The sequence below is a fragment of the Perca fluviatilis genome, chromosome 2, assembly GCF_010015445.1.
Source record: "Perca fluviatilis chromosome 2, GENO_Pfluv_1.0, whole genome shotgun sequence".
In the NCBI taxonomy this organism is placed as follows: Eukaryota; Metazoa; Chordata; class Actinopteri; order Perciformes; family Percidae; genus Perca; species Perca fluviatilis.
Genome location: NC_053113.1, coordinates 5,068,983 through 5,087,075, shown reverse-complemented (window position 1 = coordinate 5,087,075; position 18,093 = coordinate 5,068,983). Strand labels below are relative to the sequence as shown.

Sequence of the window (18,093 nt, the reverse complement as noted above, 5' to 3'; positions counted from 1 at the left end):
CCAACCATCACCCTGGTATTCCCAGTTGGTGAAGAACATTTGGGAAGAATTTTGCCATTCAGCATTTTTATGGGAGATTTAAAATGCTTTTTAATGGGGCTAAAACACCAGAGAATATCAGACTAAACCAGGTCCAATATTCAAAAAATTTGTTCTACAGTTGAAGACTGGTCTCACTGGACAGCTTTCAGATGTGAGATAAGGCATGGATACCCGACCCGAGTCTAACGGGATCCGGCAGATATTAAAAAAATTATGGTCGGGTTCAAGTCAGGCTCGGTCACATCAGAACATTTTAACAGCTTATTAACGTGTGCTTGTTGCCCCGTGTGAGGGGATACACTCATCTGTTGACATTTCCGAATGCCTTACTACAGTTGCTTAATAAAAGCACCCAAAAAATGTGTCATTAGTATTGATTTTAACTGTGTCGGGCTCGGGTCGGGCTCGGAAACAAATTTCTTAATGCCTGTCGGACGTGAGAGATAATAACTGGGGGTTTATGTCAACTTGGTATGCAGGTTGATTGATGACCTCCAGGTCAAGAGGACACGACCTGTCAAAAATGTGATTGATGCTTACCAGATGTTTGTGACTCGACTGTTCCGGAACCTTCTAGAAGAAAGGCGTGTCCCGGAAATGACGTGTTAAGTGATGCAATGACGCCATACAGGAAGTACACAGATGCTTCATTTAAATTAATCAATGGGCGAGATACAAACAGGAAATACACAGATGCGTTTGAAATGAGTCACTGAGAGAAGAGGGGTGTAACGCTAAGTTCAAGCATAAAAAAGGGTTTCTTTCCCGCTTTAAACAGAGAAAGATAGGCTTTTCATTCTATACAACATGAATGTAAGTTTGAGTAACACAAATGCATTTGAAATTAACCAATAAGCAAGAATTAAAGTAAGCATCTCATACAACTGTGAGAGCAGAAAGTGTGTAAGGCAGGACCTGTAAAAAGGAATGTATTAGGGTCCTCTTACAGCACTAAATAGCACCAACAAATAAAAAGTAGTTAAGGTTCCTAAGCCCCTGTTGCAAAACCTTTGTGTGTGCTGTATGTCTCCTATCCTTTGTACACAGTTTTTTTCTGATTGCGTTTGTGTTTTGTGTCAATAAAGCTCTATCTTTGAATAAACAGCACGTTCCTGGCAAATCATTTTCCTTAGTATAACAATGTATATATATATATATATATATATATAGCGTGAGCATATATATATATAATTTTATTATATTAATAATAATGGCCCAGGGTGACCAATAGCCTAACCCATGACAGACCTACCAACCAATCACAAGAGATTTTTCTTATTTAAAAGTAGTGGTTTCATCCAATCCTGAGTGAGGAAATTCCAGCCAGGCCAGACGTTCTCTGGCCAGGCGCGGTGTTTCTGCCATTCATATTCTAATTAGATCCATTAACACCTCCGTGGGGGCTCTCCACATACGTCATGGTTCGTTTCCGACAAAACGTGGCACAGACCAACGTGACGTTCACAGCCTGTAAATTGTCGATAACTGACGAAAATTAGGTAGATTTCCGGACGTTTTCAGGCATTTACGGGAACGGAAATCCCACTTTTCATGCAGTGTAATTTCCTGTGACTTAAAGTGTTGATTACAACATTAAATCAGATGGTTTCCCCTGACATGAAAGTGTTGGTGGTACTGCTGACCCCACTGTGAATCAACAGGAAGAACTAAGAAGTAAACAAGGGTTACAACATGGTTGGGACTCCTGAAGCAGCAGACTGGTATAATGATGCTAGGAGGTCTGCAGCTTCTGTGCTCATGGAGCCAAACATTTGTAAGAAGAAGGAGTTTTTTTTACTTCCCCTTATTGACTTCTGTTCTGATATCCAACTGGCAAACCCACATTTAACATTTGGGAATAATTTTGCATTTTGACCAATTTGGGTGCAGGGAATTTTGGGGGGGGGAATCTGGTCATGAACCCACTCACTGAAACTTGGCCTTAAGTATCCAGACTAAAATGGCAGAAGTTTTCTCACGGCAAATAGTGTCCCGACCCAGGTGACACAAACACTTACCAAGGGTTGCTGGTTCTCTGGGAGGGGGCAAATGAAGTTACCCTGGAAGGGTTAGGGGAGAAACCATCATCATCTGGTATTCCCAGTTGGAGAAGAAAATTTGGGAAGAATTTAGCCATTCATGATTTTTAGCCTACCCTATGGTTATGGGAGATTAAAAATGCTTTTTAATGGGGCTAAAACACCAGAACCAGGTCCAATATTAAATTGAGATCTACAGTTAAAGACTGGTCTTACTGGACAGCTTTCAGATGTGAGAATATAAATATATACGTGAAGAAGAAAGACGCTGAAAATAAACTCCAAAAACTTTTCTGGATACGTAAAAATTAAAACATGAATCAGCAATATTACATTATTAACAGCTTACCTCTTATCAGCAGAGGGTTGTTGACCTTTAAAGTCAATAAAGCGTTCATTTGACTGGTCACTCTTGAAGGACACACAGCTGGGTTCAGGTCCAGCAGAGTCTGGTCTTTGTTGGATCCTGTTACACAGAGAGTAAGACCAACAGGGATGTAAATTCACTTTTTAGTGTTCAGACACAAAAACAGCTGGAGATACAAGCAGCAACTAAAACGAGATTAACACAAAGAAGTTCAATAAACTACACAAAAAACTGGGTTAAAAAGCTAAAACACCAGAGAATATATTAGACCAAACCAGATCCAATATTTACCTGAAGTCAAGAGTTGAAGACTGGTTTAACTGGACAACTTTCAGATGTGAGAATATAAATATATGTGAAGAAGAAAGATGCTGAAAATAAACTCTGGACACATAAAAGTTAAAACATGAATCAGCAATATTATAATATTGTTAACAGCTACCTCATTTCAGCAGAGGGTTGTTGACCTTGAGGTTCAGGTTCAGGTTCAAGAGACTCTGGTCTCTGCTGGGTCCTGATAGAAAACACATTTATTCAGGGTCACATGTTCAGGTAAAGTGTCCTGGCATGAAATATAATATCAATATGAATATGTATGTATGCCTAATTATTAATAATATAATAATGCTTTACTTTCTGTCCAAAACTCAATCAAAATATGTTTTGAAATCAGAACTTAAAAAAAACTAAATACAATATTTCAAAATGTTTTCTAAACAAAAAGATATTTTGAGTGAGACAGGAAATTATTTTACAAAAATATTCTCATTTCAGTCATCATCTAAAATCATTCCTTTTCACAAAAAAACTCTTTATTTGAAGGAGTGTGCATGAGACTGAGACAAAACAACCCAGACAGGACGTAGTTCCATCCAATGAGACTCGTTCCAGTTTGCTGGATGTTCACAACTCACCTCAATCTTCTTCTTAACATTTCAATTTACCTTTCCATTGTTATTCTCTCCTTCTGCCATTCAAGTCTCTCCATCGATCCTCTCTCCTCCATTTCAAGTAGCCTCTCCTCCATTTCTATTCTCCTCTCCCTTACAGGTCTTTTCTTAAAGTAGTGGTGGCTCCATGGACCGGTTACTCTTCATGGACACACAGCTGGTTCAGGTTCAGGTTCAGGTTCAGGTTCAAGTTCAGGTTCAAGTGCAGGAGGGTCTGGTCTCTGGTGGGTCCTGTTAGAAAGAGAGGAAGACCACTTTTTAATCTGCAGAAACAGAAGCTGCTGGAGAAACTAGAAGCTATCAATCAGGAAATAAAGTCTGAATCTCTTCACTGAATGATTTCTGCTCTCTGCATCTCATTCCGTCATTCATTATCTTTCTGGGAGAACAGGAACATTGGAAAGACTCCAGGACTAATGTCATCTTTCTGTCCTCTAATGGAGACAAGACTCCAGGACTAATGTCATCTTTCTGTCCTCTAATGGAGACAAGACTCCAGGACTAATGTCATCTTTCTGTCCTCTAATGGAGACAAGACTCCAGGACTAATGTTATCTTTCTGTCCTCTAATGGAGACAAGACTCCAGGACTAATGTCATCTTTCTGTCCTCTAATGGAGACAAGACTCCATTATGACAATCAATCTCTGTCCAGTGCATGCTCCTCCACACATCACTACAACAGTAAAAGAGGAATTTAGGTCTCTACATTTTATTCTGAAAGGTTCCAGAGGAAACAGTAGAGTCCTGTTGTGTCTGACTTTACGCTGGTGGAGACGACGGTTTGTTTTCTGACAGCAGGAGAAAGGAAATAACTAGAGGCCATCTTTTGATTGTAGGATTCCCTTAGGGAACAGATTTGATCATTGGCAAATTATCAAAGATGTTTGATCAATATTAATAAAGTTATGAATATGTTTATTAATAACTATCAAATCGACAAAACGATCAAAACGGGGCACCACCCTGCAAGTCAGGGACCAATAATCAAACTGTGGATCAGTCTCATTTCTGTGTAAATCCTTTAAAAAGGAAATAAAGGAAGGGGTGAATCCAAGCAACGGACCTGATCGACCAGCAATTGTTACAACAAAGTACACAAATAATCACAAGCAACTGCTAATTAAGTATAATAAGATTTATTAACGTCACAATTATCAGTAGCTAAACAATAATTCTTCAATAATAAACTCATATACCTTTTTACAATATCACAACCAAAACAACAAAGCAAAAACAAAAGCAGCATGGACACGTTTGTGTCTGTGTGTGTGTGTGTCCGTGTGTGTGTGTTTGAGAGAGTGAGTGAAAGATGTAGTTCTATAGCTCTAACACAGAACTACCAAAATGGCTACTCCTGTGAGCTGCACAAAACTATTTAGCCTCAAGAGGGCGGTAGTGGTGCTGGGTGCGCGGAGAGGGCTGAAGAAGCCGAGGGGTTGCTAGGCAACGCGCACGCTTAGCCGATATAGTAGCTAGTGTGTTAGTTCTATACAAACATAAGCATAAACCACGTGGTTAAAACTAGCAGCATTAGCTCGAGAGCTTGTGTCCGTGTGTGTGTGTGTGTGTGTGTGTGTGTGTGTTAGTAAAAGGAACAGAATAAAGGAAGGAAAGAAAAGGCACTCTGATCTTAAGTATCGATAATGACCTAGTTCCCCTCAGTCACTCAGGTCTGGGCTAACGTGTAGTTTAGGCCAGACTCTGAGACTTTTGTTTGCTGAGGAGAACGTCACTCTACCCACTCCAGTAGCTAACAGCTGATTTTCACGATTCTATCGCCGACAGTAATTAAAACTCCTGAAAGGAGTGAGTAGCAGATAGCAATTACGGTTTTAACCCAGCTACTTAACACAACATGAATCAAACGGTATAATGATCGGTTATACATTCACAGCACAGATTAATAATCACAGATGGCCCATTCATGATTACAATCAGATCACATTAATGGCAACAAGTGGTAGCGAACCCTAGGGATGGCTGAAGTGAAACTGACGTTCCGAAGCTTTGCCGAGATCCCGAAGCGCAGATGTTTCGAAACACTGATCCGGCGCGATTCAAAACACTGATGTCACGTGACTACGGCTAAATGAAACACTGGAGTGTTTCACTGGTGTTTCAACAGGTGGCACGGTCCGCCAAATCAGCGTTTGATTGACAGGGTTCGGGGGACAGACATCGCACATCAGTATAAAAGTGAAGTCGCACCTTGACCTCGTGGGTTTTGTGAGATGAGTTTGATTTTGAGATAGCGGATATTTGGTGATATAGTGACATTCATAGTGCGAGGTTGTTTAGTTATATTTAGGCTTACATTTAAATTTACACATTGACTGATAGAGTGAGACAGACAGAGTATAGACCTACATACAGTGACACATTAATAGATAGATAGATAGATAGATAGATAGATAGATAGATAGATAGATAGATAGATAGATAGATAGATAGATAGATAGATAGATAGATAGAGTAGATAGATAGATAGGACAGGACAGTTTATGGGAACGTTTTAAGATGCGTATCCCGTAAAGCCCCCGATTATACATAATGCTACAGCTGAAGCCACAGTGGAAGTGAAAAATACCTCCACTCGCGCGTTTTTGCCCAGAACTCATGATCCCCTAATCTTACTGGAAAGAAAGAGCAGTAATCTTTCCTCATTTGTATGTCCTTGCTAAAAAAATATCTTTGCATGCCAGCAACAAAGTGTCCCTTGTGAGAGGATCTTTTCAAAGGCTGGAGAAATATTATCTGTAAAACCGCAGTAGGCTAAGTCCTTCCACAGCAGAGAAATAAATATTTTTGAATGAAAATCTATAAAAATGAGACATTGTGGCTTGATTTCTTTTATTAATATTCATTTTTTATGACCAAAATAGCATTATGCACAGTGAGGAGTCTGCAAGCCTTACAAGCTTCACATATTAGAAAAATTATACAATACAATAATACATTTTTTAATTCTTTAATGGCTCGTTATCAAGGTTGTTTCAGATCAACACCTGCAAGTGACCACTAGGTGTCATCGTTGAGACGGGTGTCAGATTGTTTCGAAGCCTCGACACAATATGGAACATTTGCTTCAACTGTTTCATTGTTTCACGAAGCCTCGATCTGCCCACCACTAGCGAACCCTTTGCTCATTAGTAACAAACAAAACGCACTACTTCTAATATCTGCCCAGAACTGTGTAAAAGCCTCCTTACTGTATATGCGTTGTTTGTCAGTTAAGTCTCTCGCCAGAGCTTAACGATCCGTTTAGCCGGAAGCAGAGGGGACGAACGTAATCCAGGTCGACCAAACAAGAAACAGAACAACGTCCTTTTCTTGAATGCAGGCTGATTAAGCCCGCAGCAGATGAAGGAATACTTCGACAAAGTATTTCCTTGGATCCCCTTTGTATATTAGGCCGATATAAAGTTGTCCCAGCTCAAAACTCGACCAGCGAGGTGATGCTGGCTAACTAGCTAGCCCGGACTAGTGCCTCCTGTCAGCAACCGGGGTCCGTGAAAAAGCAAAGAAACACACGCCCCGACAGCTTTTATCCTCCCTCCGCCTCCTAGTGGCGGGGTGGTGCATTCAAGACCCGATGGCCAATGGGAAAACTGCAACCTGGTCACAGGTGTGAAGCAGTTCTTTGTCTCACCACCAGTCTGCCTTGCCGTCCTCGTGTTAAATACACTTTCTCCATCTTACGAAGTGGCAGCTTGTATGAGTTTCGTGAGACTGGCTTTGGAATTCACATGTAGGCCAAGAACCTTTGTCTTGCCCCCTGTGTCTCTGCAGTCAACTCAATCTGAGCCAAATCACTGATTAACCAGCTTCTTGGTCCCCAACATGATGGATTCACACCGGGCGAATCAGGCCAGGGGCTTAAAGTTGGCCCTTCCTTACTTCCTACCCTCCTAGTTCCTCCCCCCTTGCTCAGACCCCCCCCCATCTTCAAACTCAGCCTTCATTTAGATCTCAGCTACACAGCTGTAAAGTTTCCTGACTGCAGCCTCACGGTTGTGACAGACAGACGTATAAACACCTGGCAAAGTATTTAAAACCTCCTCTGTAGTAGTTCATGTTACAACATGGAGATTTATCTTCAACACAAGAGTCGTCCAAACTTTCTCAGGAAATAAGAAGTGAAGTAGAAACATTATATTTAACTTTACAGAGCCAGAAACTAACCCTGAAGAGACCAAAGACTAACGTGTTGTTAAAGTATCAAACAGCAACTTACAGTTTTTTCAAACAGTCCAAAGAGTTGACGGAGAAGAACTCAGGTGAGTTGTTTCCTGATGAGTCACAGCCCCACCTGTCAGGAAGCAGATTTTCACGAATAACGTTACACGCACACACACACACAGACACACACACACACACACCCACACACACACACACACAGACACACACACACACACACACACACACACACACACACACACACACACACACAGACAACACTATGTTTAACTTTCTCTGAAACTTAACATAATTTAAACGGTGCCAGATGATGTGTAAAGAGTTTAAATTAAAGTATATTTTAAACGTTACAGACGAGTTAAATTACCTACCACCTTGTTTTCCCAGATTATCTAGACATGATTGTTCATATTTCCAGTTCTAGTTTGAATTTAAAAATTAAAATCAATATTCACAAATAAAAAGTGAAAGACTTACGTACTGGACTGCTCTGATTGGAGGGTTTCTCACGCTGCAGCTCCACCTGGAAGACCTCTGGGACACCGAGACATCTTATCGTGTGTCGACTGAAACCTTTGTCTGTGACAGCAAAACAACAAACCTGTTTCAGCTTCATCAGGAAGAGGAGGAGGAGGAGGAGGAGGAGGAGGAGGAGGAGGAGGAGACAGAAAGAATCCTGTAGAACCAGAAACACTGTGACAACAGAGATCAGAGGAGCAGTAACTCTTTATAACAACCAGCAGTGATAAACAGGAAATCAAACTTCAGTTAAAAGTTATGTTAACTGTTAACAAACAACGACATGATGAATTGTAATGTTACTGATTATTAGTAATGTTGTCTTTTGTTATTTTAGAGAGAAATACCAAAATAAAGAACAATCAAACTAACCCAAAGTCCCCAGTTAGTTTTCATCTCTGAGCTGGTGATGATGTCATGGTGCCCTCTGGTGACATCATCAGGAACTACCAGCAGAGCGCCACCAAACATATTCACACATTAAACATTTTAATAGTTTAATTTCATTTCAGACTTACATAAAATGACTTAAGTTATGGTGCAGACGATATATATCACAGCCTTCACTATCATTGGATGGAATCAAACTAACATACTGAAGTGTAACAATAAGCAGAATCCGCCCAATTATTCAGAGAAGAATTCAGTTTTTGTGGAGATCTAAATTTGAGGAAATATTGGAGAAGGGCTTCTACCGATATAAAGTACTGTGTGTGTGTGTGTGTGTGTGTGTGTTTTTGTGTTGTTGTGTGTTTGTCTGTGTATGTGTTGTGTGTGTTGTTGTGTGTGATGTGTTTGTGTTTTGTCTGTGTTGTGTGTTTTGTGTGTCTTGTGTGTTATGTGTGTGTCTGTGTGTTGTGTGTGTGTGTGTGTGTTGTGTGTGTTGTTGTGTGTGTGTGTGTTTTTGTCTGTGTTGTGTGTGTGTGTTTTGTGTCTGTGTTGTGTGTGTTGTGTGTGTGTTGTGTGTGTTGTGTTGCGGTTTTTGTGTGTGTCTGTGTGTGTCTGTCTGTGTGTGTGTTCTTGTTTTGTTGGTGTGTGTGTGTCTGTCTGTGTTGTGTGTGTGTGTGTGTCGTCTGTCCAGACAAAATTGTCAGCTTTGTTGTTAAGCCCGGCGCTACTAGAGAGGAGTAGGGGAGGTAGAGAGGAGGAGAGGAGGGAGAAAGGAGGAGGAAAGGGAGAGAGGAGAGGGTGAGAGGAGGAGGATGAGAGGGAGAGAGAAGTAGGGGAGGAGGAGAGGGAGCGAGGAGAGGGAGACAGGAGAAGGAAGGATCTACCCAGACTTGGTGGATCACATTTCCCAAACCTTTGTGTCACCATAGAGACGCAGATTTCCCCCCAAAACGCTCGTCTGAACGCGGAATAAAAACGTCACTTTAGCGTTTTCTCTTCAGATGGTTTCGGTCTAAACAGCCTTTTATTCAGCTGGTTGTTATCTACAATCTCTCCTCATATTCAGCTGGTTGTTATCTACAATCTCACCTCATATTCAGCTGGTTGTTATCTACAATCTCTCCTCATATTCAGCTGGTTGTTATCTACAATCTCTCCTCATATTCAGCTGGTTGTTATCTACAATCTCACCTCATATTCAGCTGGTTGTTATCTACAATCTCTCCTCATATTCAGCTGGTTGTTATCTACAATCTCACCTCATATTCAGCTGGTTGTTATCTACAATCTCACCTCATATTCAGCTGGTTGTTATCTACAATCTCTCCTCATATTCAGCTGGTTGTTATCTACAATCTCTCCTCATATTCAGCTGGTTGTTATCTACAATCTCACCTCATATTCAGCTGGTTGTTATCTACAATCTCTCCTCATATTCAGCTGGTTGTTATCTACAATCTCACCTCATATTCAGCTGGTTGTTATCTACAATCTCTCCTCATATTCAGCTGGTTATTATCTACAATCTCACCTCATATTCAGCTGGTTGTTATCTACAATCTCTCCTCATATTCAGCTGGTTGTTATCTACAATCTCTCCTCATATTCAGCTGGTTGTTATCTACAATCTCTCCTCATATTCAGCTGGTTATTATCTACAATCTCTCCTCATATTCAGCTGGTTGTTATCTACAATCTCTCCTCATATTCAGCTGGTTGTTATCTACAATCTCTCCTCATATTCAGCTGGTTATTATCTACAATCTCTCCTCATATTCAGCTGGTTGTTATCTACAATCTCTCCTCATATTCAGCTGGTTGTTATCTACAATCTCTCCTCATATTCAGCTGGTTGTTATCTACAATCTCTCCTCATATTCAGCTGGTTGTTATCTACAATCTCTCCTCATATTCAGCTGGTTGTCATCTACAATCTCTCCTCATATTCAGCTGGTTGTTATCTACAATCTCTCCTCATATTCAGCTGGTTGTTATCTACAATCTCTCCTCATATTCAGCTGGTTGTTATCTACAATCTCACCTCATATTCAGCTGGTTGTTATCTACAATCTCTCCTCATATTCAGCTGGTTGTCATCTACAATCTCACCTCATATTCAGCTGGTTGTCATCTACAATCTCACCTCATATTCAGCTGGTTGTTATCTACAATCTCACCTCATATTCAGCTGGTTGTTATCTACAATCTCTCCTCATATTCAGCTGGTTGTCATCTACAATCTCACCTCATATTCAGCTGATTGTTATCTACAATCTCACCTCATATTCAGCTGGTTGTTATCTACAATCCACCGCTAGATGGGAGTTGTTCTCACATGCGAGCTTTTAATGTCACCGTTGGTAACGTCTGGTTGGCAACTAGTTTCATTATGATGTGATTATTTATAACCTGTAGGACAGAGGAGTCAAACTCAGCTTCACTGAGAATCACATCAAGGGCCAGATGGAGAGTTCATACACATGTTGGTATTCAAGAGAAAAGGCAAATATCCTGTTTTTAAGATCATTTTTTTGTGCATTTCCACCTTTAATGGATAAGATAGCTAGATATGAAAGGAGAGAGAGAGGGGGGAGGAAGGTCACACTCGAACCCCCGGACCTTCTGCATCAAGGAATAAACCTACAAATGTGTTCCTGCTCTACCCACTGAGCCAACCCGGCCACAGAAAAGTCAAATATCTTTGACCGTATTATTGTATGTCTCATAAAGTCTTCTCACTTACAGTTTGGGCGACATCAGTTCCTAAAAGAAAAGTTTCTTAGCCATCATAGGAGAAAAAAAAAGCCAACATTTTTTGGCAAAAGTGAGAAAAATCATCGAAAAAAGAAAGCGTTGGAAAAAGCAGCAAAAAACGTTGGAAAAAAAAACTTTGGCAAAAAGTGAGAAAAACTAGTTGGGCCAAAATGTTTTGTGTATTTTGAACCTAAATTGATATGCGGACCAGATCACAATCTGCAAGGGGCCTATTTTGGCCCGCGGGCCTCGAGTTTGACACATGTGGTAGATATATAGTATGATTGTCACCTTTGTGGGACCAAACCGCTGAGAAAAAGATGTTTTTATAAATGTCTCCATTGTTAACGTCTTGTTTCATTAATCTAAATTCAGGTTGGGCGACCTTTACAGGAACAAGGAAGAGTTTAATTATAGATTATAATCTCTAGATTGAAACAAAGGGAACAACTCCCTTTGTGGTACGACAGCGATGTAGGATGGTAGTCGTGGTTACAGGTGAGTTACAAAGAGGAGGGCTCAGGTACAACTCTCATTTTACAGGAACACAAACCCAGCACACACCTGGGAGTTATGGTCACCGTCCTGGTTGGATTCATCCGGCTCAACACGCAGTAAAAACACCAGAAAACCTTTATTCAGAGCTGGAGGTCTTCAGACAGGAAGCCATGTTTGGGAGCGGTCTGTTTGGGTTCTGTCTGCTGGCGCTGGGTTTCCTGGCCCGGCCCGGCACACAACGGTAAGATGCATTCAGAGTCTCTCCAGGAGACCGTTGTCCCCGAGCCAGCGCAGCGCCTCGTCTCCAGGATCTACGATCTGATCCAGCCGGAGGAGAGCAGAGACGACCGGAGCTGCTGGAGGATTGGTTAGCAGAGACAACAGTGTCTCCTGGTTACCTGTCTGAACCACGGCAACCACTCGTTACCCAGACAACCCAGCACAGAGACAACAGTGTCTCCTGGTTACCTGTCTGAACCACGGCAACCACTCGTTACCCAGACAACCCAGCACAGAGACAACAGTGTCTCCTGGTTACCTGTCTGAACCACGGCAACCACTCGTTACCCAGACAACCCAGCACAGAGACAACAGTGTCTCCTGGTTACCTGTCTGAACCACGGCAACCACTCGTTACCCAGACAACCCAGCGCAGAGATCACCGTTTACCCAAAGATCTCCATGGTGATGGTGAGATGGACTCAAAGTCTCTACAGCAGGAGTCTGTTTAGAGGAGGTTCACCAGGGCTGAAACAAGATGTTGGTTTCATCTGTTAGCATCTCTCTCTCTCTCTCTCTCTCTCTCTCTCTCTCTCTCTCTCTCTCTCTCTCTCTCTCTCTCTCTCTCTGTCTCTCTCTTTCTCTCTCTCTCTGTCTCTCTCTCTCTCTCTCTCTCTCTCTCTCTCTCTCTTTTTTTTTTTTTTTTCTTTCCTTTCCGTTTTTTTTCTCTCTTGTTTCTCTCTCCTCTCTCTCTTTCTCTTTTTTTGTCTCTCTTTTCCTCCTGCTCTCTCTCTCTCTCTCTTCTCTCTCTCTCTCTCTCTCTTCTGTTCCCTTTTCTCTCTCTCTCTCTCTCTCTCCTCTCTCTCTCTCTGTCTCTCTCTCTCTCTCTCTCTCTCTCTCTCTTCTTGAAGTGTGAGTGTGTGTGTGTCTGCTGTAAACCCAGATTTTGTTTCTAATTAAACTTACGAGTGATCATTACTTATACTTTTATGTTTTGTAAAAACCTGCTATCATTACTAAACAGCATTAGTTGTTTGTACTATTTAGCTGAAAGATTCATTGCACTAATCAGGTTCAGCAGAGATAACTCGGTATGTTTACTTTTATAAAAAGGGGAGGGGCTAATTCAAAAACCTGCCTGGTCACGTGACCAGACCAGCGTCTTGTAAGGTGCGTTCAAGGGTCTCTGCTCTCCACCTGGCGGGACCATCCTGTCTATGGGCGGGACGAGCAGCACAGGCATCGGCAGCAGACGGTACCCTGACCTGGAAGCAGCCTTACTCCAAGTGGAATGGTTAGTATTTAAAATAACTATTGTAGCCTAGTGATCTTTGTGGGAATTTTGAATACCCAAAAGCTTGCAGATAATTAGTTGACGTAGCTTTGTTTCTGTCTAATGTGTTTGAACCTGTGCATGGTGTTAATTCGTGCTTATTGCTAACACTAGCTACTCAAAACAGTGCCAGCTGAATGTTAAGGTTAGCTTAGCGTTAACAGTCTGAGGACGGCTCACATGCCGGCGAGTTTGCTCGACTGTTTCCTTTATACGGTATAACCGTCATGTTACGCAATAGGAAAGCGATTCAACCGCTGTGGGGTCAGAGGAGCGTAGCAGGCGGCTTGGAGGTGTTTACGTTGTGGACACCGCGCGAAGCTGCTGCGGCGCTATCGATCCACTTCGACCGTCCTCGGCGGCTCTTTTTCCCTCGCTCCACTTTCTCTCAGACGGCTTGTCTACATGCCGGTTTTCTCTGTAACACAGGCGTCGTTTCGGTTCTGTTGCCTTATTGTATTTAACGGTGACATTGTTGAGCTGAGTCGTTGAGCTAAACGTTTTCTTGTTTTCTATTTCTCCAGATCCTCGTGGTGTGAGGATGCTGTGGAAGTGGAAGTATTGTGAGTTTGTGTGTGAGAAAATGGCAGAGATGGGAAGTAACGAAGTACAAATACTTCGTTACTGTACTTAAGTAGATTTTTTGGATATTTCTACTTTACTTTACTATTTTTTTTTGTGGCGACTTTTTACTTTTACTCCTTACATTTTAACACGAATATCGGTACTTTCTACTCCTTACATTTTAAAAATTGGCTCGTTACTTTAGTTTTTGTACAAGAGGTCGTAATGTCGGAGAATAAGCGGACACGCAGCGCCCTGACACCGGTGGTGGGGCGCCGCAGCACAGAAAAAAGTGAGAAAAGAGAGAGAGAGCGTGCTGTCCGGAGGATAATCAGTTGAGATGGTGTGTGTGGGCCTTGAGAACTGTAAGTCGTATAACTTATGTTGTCAGTTCATTTAAGCCTGTTGTTGTATTGGTCTATAGTTCCTGCACAGTTAAAGTAGGTTAGCTAGTGATTTAGTTGTTTGTGTTCTTCACCTGTTAGCTAGGTTTCACGTTGCTTGTAAAGCATCAAAAAGAGAAGTTGTCTCTGTCCGTGTTTTACAGACACACCCTGGGGGCGAAGTTTGAAACCAGCATCAGCTTTAAATACGGTCCTAATCTAGTCCTCACTAGCAAGTTTCAAATAATTTCACTGGAGTTACCGTTATTATTTTTCACGTGATCAATACCGAATTCAATCTAATTGGATGGGAATATACTGGCGGTAACGTTAGCACTAGTAGTATGGACGGCGACATGATTGAAAATGAAGAAAACAGAGATCCCAGAGATTAGGCAGACAAGCAGCAAGACGTTCCCAATCATCCCTGGCCTTATCTGAGAGAGATGTTTGAGATAGGCTAGGAGGCGTCAAGTATGACTCCTGGCCAATGTGCTGCGTAACTCTAAAAGTATGGGGAACTTCTTAATTAATCTATGTTTAGTAATTCATATTGTATCCTTTATTTTTCTTTCTATATTTGAGCACACACACATACATGTAGATTCCTTTAAATGTTAAGGGGAACGATTAAAAAAGAGAAACTGGATCTGTGAATTCTCACAGAATCACAATTGAATTCATATCTTGCTACTCAGTCAGAATCTTATTAAGCTGGAGTCCCAGTCTCTGTCACAATAATCATATATGTGATGTTTGGCAGACATCCATTTAAAATGTAGACAATGGCATATAAAGAGCCTGTTTTTATGTCCACTGAAGTTTCTCATCTTGCACTCTAGTAACGTGTGTGGTCCAGGTAGCTTTGCATAAAAAGTGGTCATTCGCAAGGCTACTTTTACTTTTATACTTTAAGTACATTTCAAAGCCTGTACTTTGTTACTTTTACTTAAGTAAAGAAGTTAAATCAGTACTTCTACTTTTACCAGAGTATTTTTTAACACAAGTATCTGTACTTCTACTTAAGTACGGGAAGTGAGTACTTTTGCCATCTCTGGAAAATGGGTTACCTTTTTAAAACATTATCGGTTTAAACACGGAAACTATGGTAGAACTGTCCCATTTCCCTGCTTACACCAACAATGTGTGTGCACATTCAACTCCATTAATGCACTTAAAGCGCCCATATTATGCTCATTTTCAGGTTCATAACTGTATTTTAAGGTTGTACCAGAATAGGTTTACATGGTTTAATTTTCAAAAAACACCATATTTTTGTTGTACTGCACAGCTCTCTCTCACTGCTGCAGATCCTCTTTTCACCTGGTTTCTGTTTTAGCTACAGAGTGAGACCTCTTTTCATCTTCTTCTTCTGTACTATCTTTGATTACGCCTTTATGCGCAGTAGCTCAGATGTAGATCATGTCAGCTAGCTAACTCTAGAGACAGTAAAGAAAGCTGTTTCTCCAACTTTGGTCAGTTACAAGGCAGGATTAGCTGGGAGACTTCTAAATGAGGGCACACATGTAAGTAGTTCTTTTGTAGATTATGGTGAACTTGTGTGTGTTGTGCCGGTGCTTTGCTATTGAGGAAACGTAGCGTATAGCCCATCGCCTTCTGACGCTAATGGTTGTGGTTAGCCAGCTCATTTCGGACTGTGACGTTGTTGTGTTCTATCTTTATATGTCTGCTGCATTCTACCACTAGGCGGCACTGTTGTAAAGCAGCTATAAGTTGAGACCCTGAGTACAGAGAGAGAGAGAAGAAGATGGCGACTACTGAATGTACCGTGCTAGTCAATGACCGTGCTTTGCTAGCATGCTCGCTATTAAGAACTGTTGTAATAATATAATGCTTCCTGTTGAAGTAAACGGCACTTGTTGAACATTACGGCGTTCTTCTTTTCACCAGCGTACACTACATTTTGGCGACGAGTGAACCTACGTCTTTTTGCATGCTTTTTTACTGATTCATCATCGCTAACGTGCCTCCGCCTCCGATGTTTTTGCCTTGCCCTGGAGAGCCGCCGATGCCTTTCGACATGTGGATGCGGATTTTCAACAACTACATGCTGGTGATTAATGCGACAGGGAATGCTTGGCCTGAGGCTCGCAAGAAAGCTACTTTACTCCATTGCCTCGGAGTCGAGGGACAACAGACTTTCTACTCACTGCCGGATACAGGTGACACATTTACCTCTGCTGTTGCTGCCTTAGAGAAACATTTTATGCCCAAAGTTAACGTTGTCGTGGAGCGTCATGCCTTCAGAAAGCGCACACAAGCACCTCAGGAGACTATTACACAGTATGTGGCTGCATTACACAACCTTGCTTCAAAATGTGGATTTGATGATAAAACGGATGAAATGATCCGTGACCAGCTAATTGAACATGTGACCAATGCAAGCATTAGGGAAAGGCTTCTGTTAGAACCGGATTTGACACTGGATAAAGCAGTTACAATTGCAACTCAAGTGGAATCTGCTGTTCAGCAAGCTAAAACGATTGCAGCAGGTGACAGTGTTTCAGTGCAAGCTGTACAGCCCCGTCCATACAAGAAATACAAACGTAACGCCCGCCCAAATAAGAAGCCTGCCAATGCTCTGTTACGTCCTCGTACGTAGCTGTTTCAGATGTGGTTCCGACAAACATGTAGCTAATTTCCCCAGTGCCCTGCAGCCAAGGCAACTTTAAAATCTTGTCATAAAGTTGGACATTTTGCACGTGTTTGCCGCTCACTCAAAACCAGTGATGTACATGAGATAGAGCTGCCTAAACTGACTGTGCTGTACTTGAGAGACCCTTGCCATGCACCAGATACACTTTTGTGCAAAATTACCATCCGTACACCTGCTTCCCTTGCCAAAGAGCTTGAACTAGTTGTGGATACAGGCTCTGCAGTATCCATTTTGCCACACCACATCTACGATATGTACTTCAGTGACATACCACTGCTCCCACCTACAAGTCGACTGGTGACCTACACAAGGAAAAGAATTCCAGTGCTTGGATGCATACATGTCACAGTGAGTAGAGCAGTTTCGACCTCCTCAGCCATGTTCTTTGTGGTGAAGAAGGGCACCCTTCTCCTAGGACGAGATCTCATGGCTGCCTTAAACATCTGCATTCAAGGCAATACTGTCCTACCTCCGTCCACTGCTCCTCCTATTCCTGTGATGGCTACTGACTCTACAACTGCATCCTGCATCCCTGCTGCTCCTGACGCCGGTACGTGCACACAACTTTGTGCATAAGGTGAAAATCGACCATACTATCAAACCTGAATACGTCAGAAACTACGACGCCTGCCTTTTGCTGTAAGGGCTTCTGTCTCAGCGGAACTGGACCGCTTGCTGAAAGCTGGCGTCATTGAGGAAGATTGCCGCATCACCATGGGTTTCACCTATCGTAGTCACAGGACCGAAAAACTGGTGGAATAAGAATGTGCACAGATCTCCGTGGAGCCTAACAAAGCGGTAGTTACAGACTGCTACCCCCTGCCTCATGTGGATGAACTGTTCGCAAACCTACAAGGTGCCAAGGTATTCTCTACAATTGATCTGGCTAATGCATATTACCAGCTGCCTCTCCATGAAGATAGCCGAGACCTCACAGCATTCATCACACACGAGGGTCTTTTCAGATACTGTAGGGTTCCCTATGGCCTTGCATCGGCCCCTTCAGCCTTTCAGAAAATGATGGCCGACATCCTCAAAGGCCTCCCAGGTGTCCAGAATTATTTGGATGACCTCATTGTCTATGGCAACACTCCTGCTGAACATGACCAGAACCTCAACATTGTCCTCCAAACACTGAAAGAGGCTGGACTACTGCTTA

General features: G+C 42.1%; 1 protein-coding gene and 1 long non-coding RNA gene across 13 annotated transcripts in view; one reads left to right on the top strand and one right to left on the bottom strand.

The window, feature by feature from the left end:
- Positions 1-18,093, top strand: part of LOC120570840 (NLR family CARD domain-containing protein 3-like) — a 590,579-nt gene that overhangs the window by 165,117 nt on the left and 407,369 nt on the right. The gene's annotated exons all lie outside the window — the stretch shown is intronic.
- The window catches only part of LOC120571679, a 223,234-nt gene that overhangs the window by 1,022 nt on the left and 204,119 nt on the right, over positions 1-18,093 (bottom strand). The window lies entirely within an intron of this gene.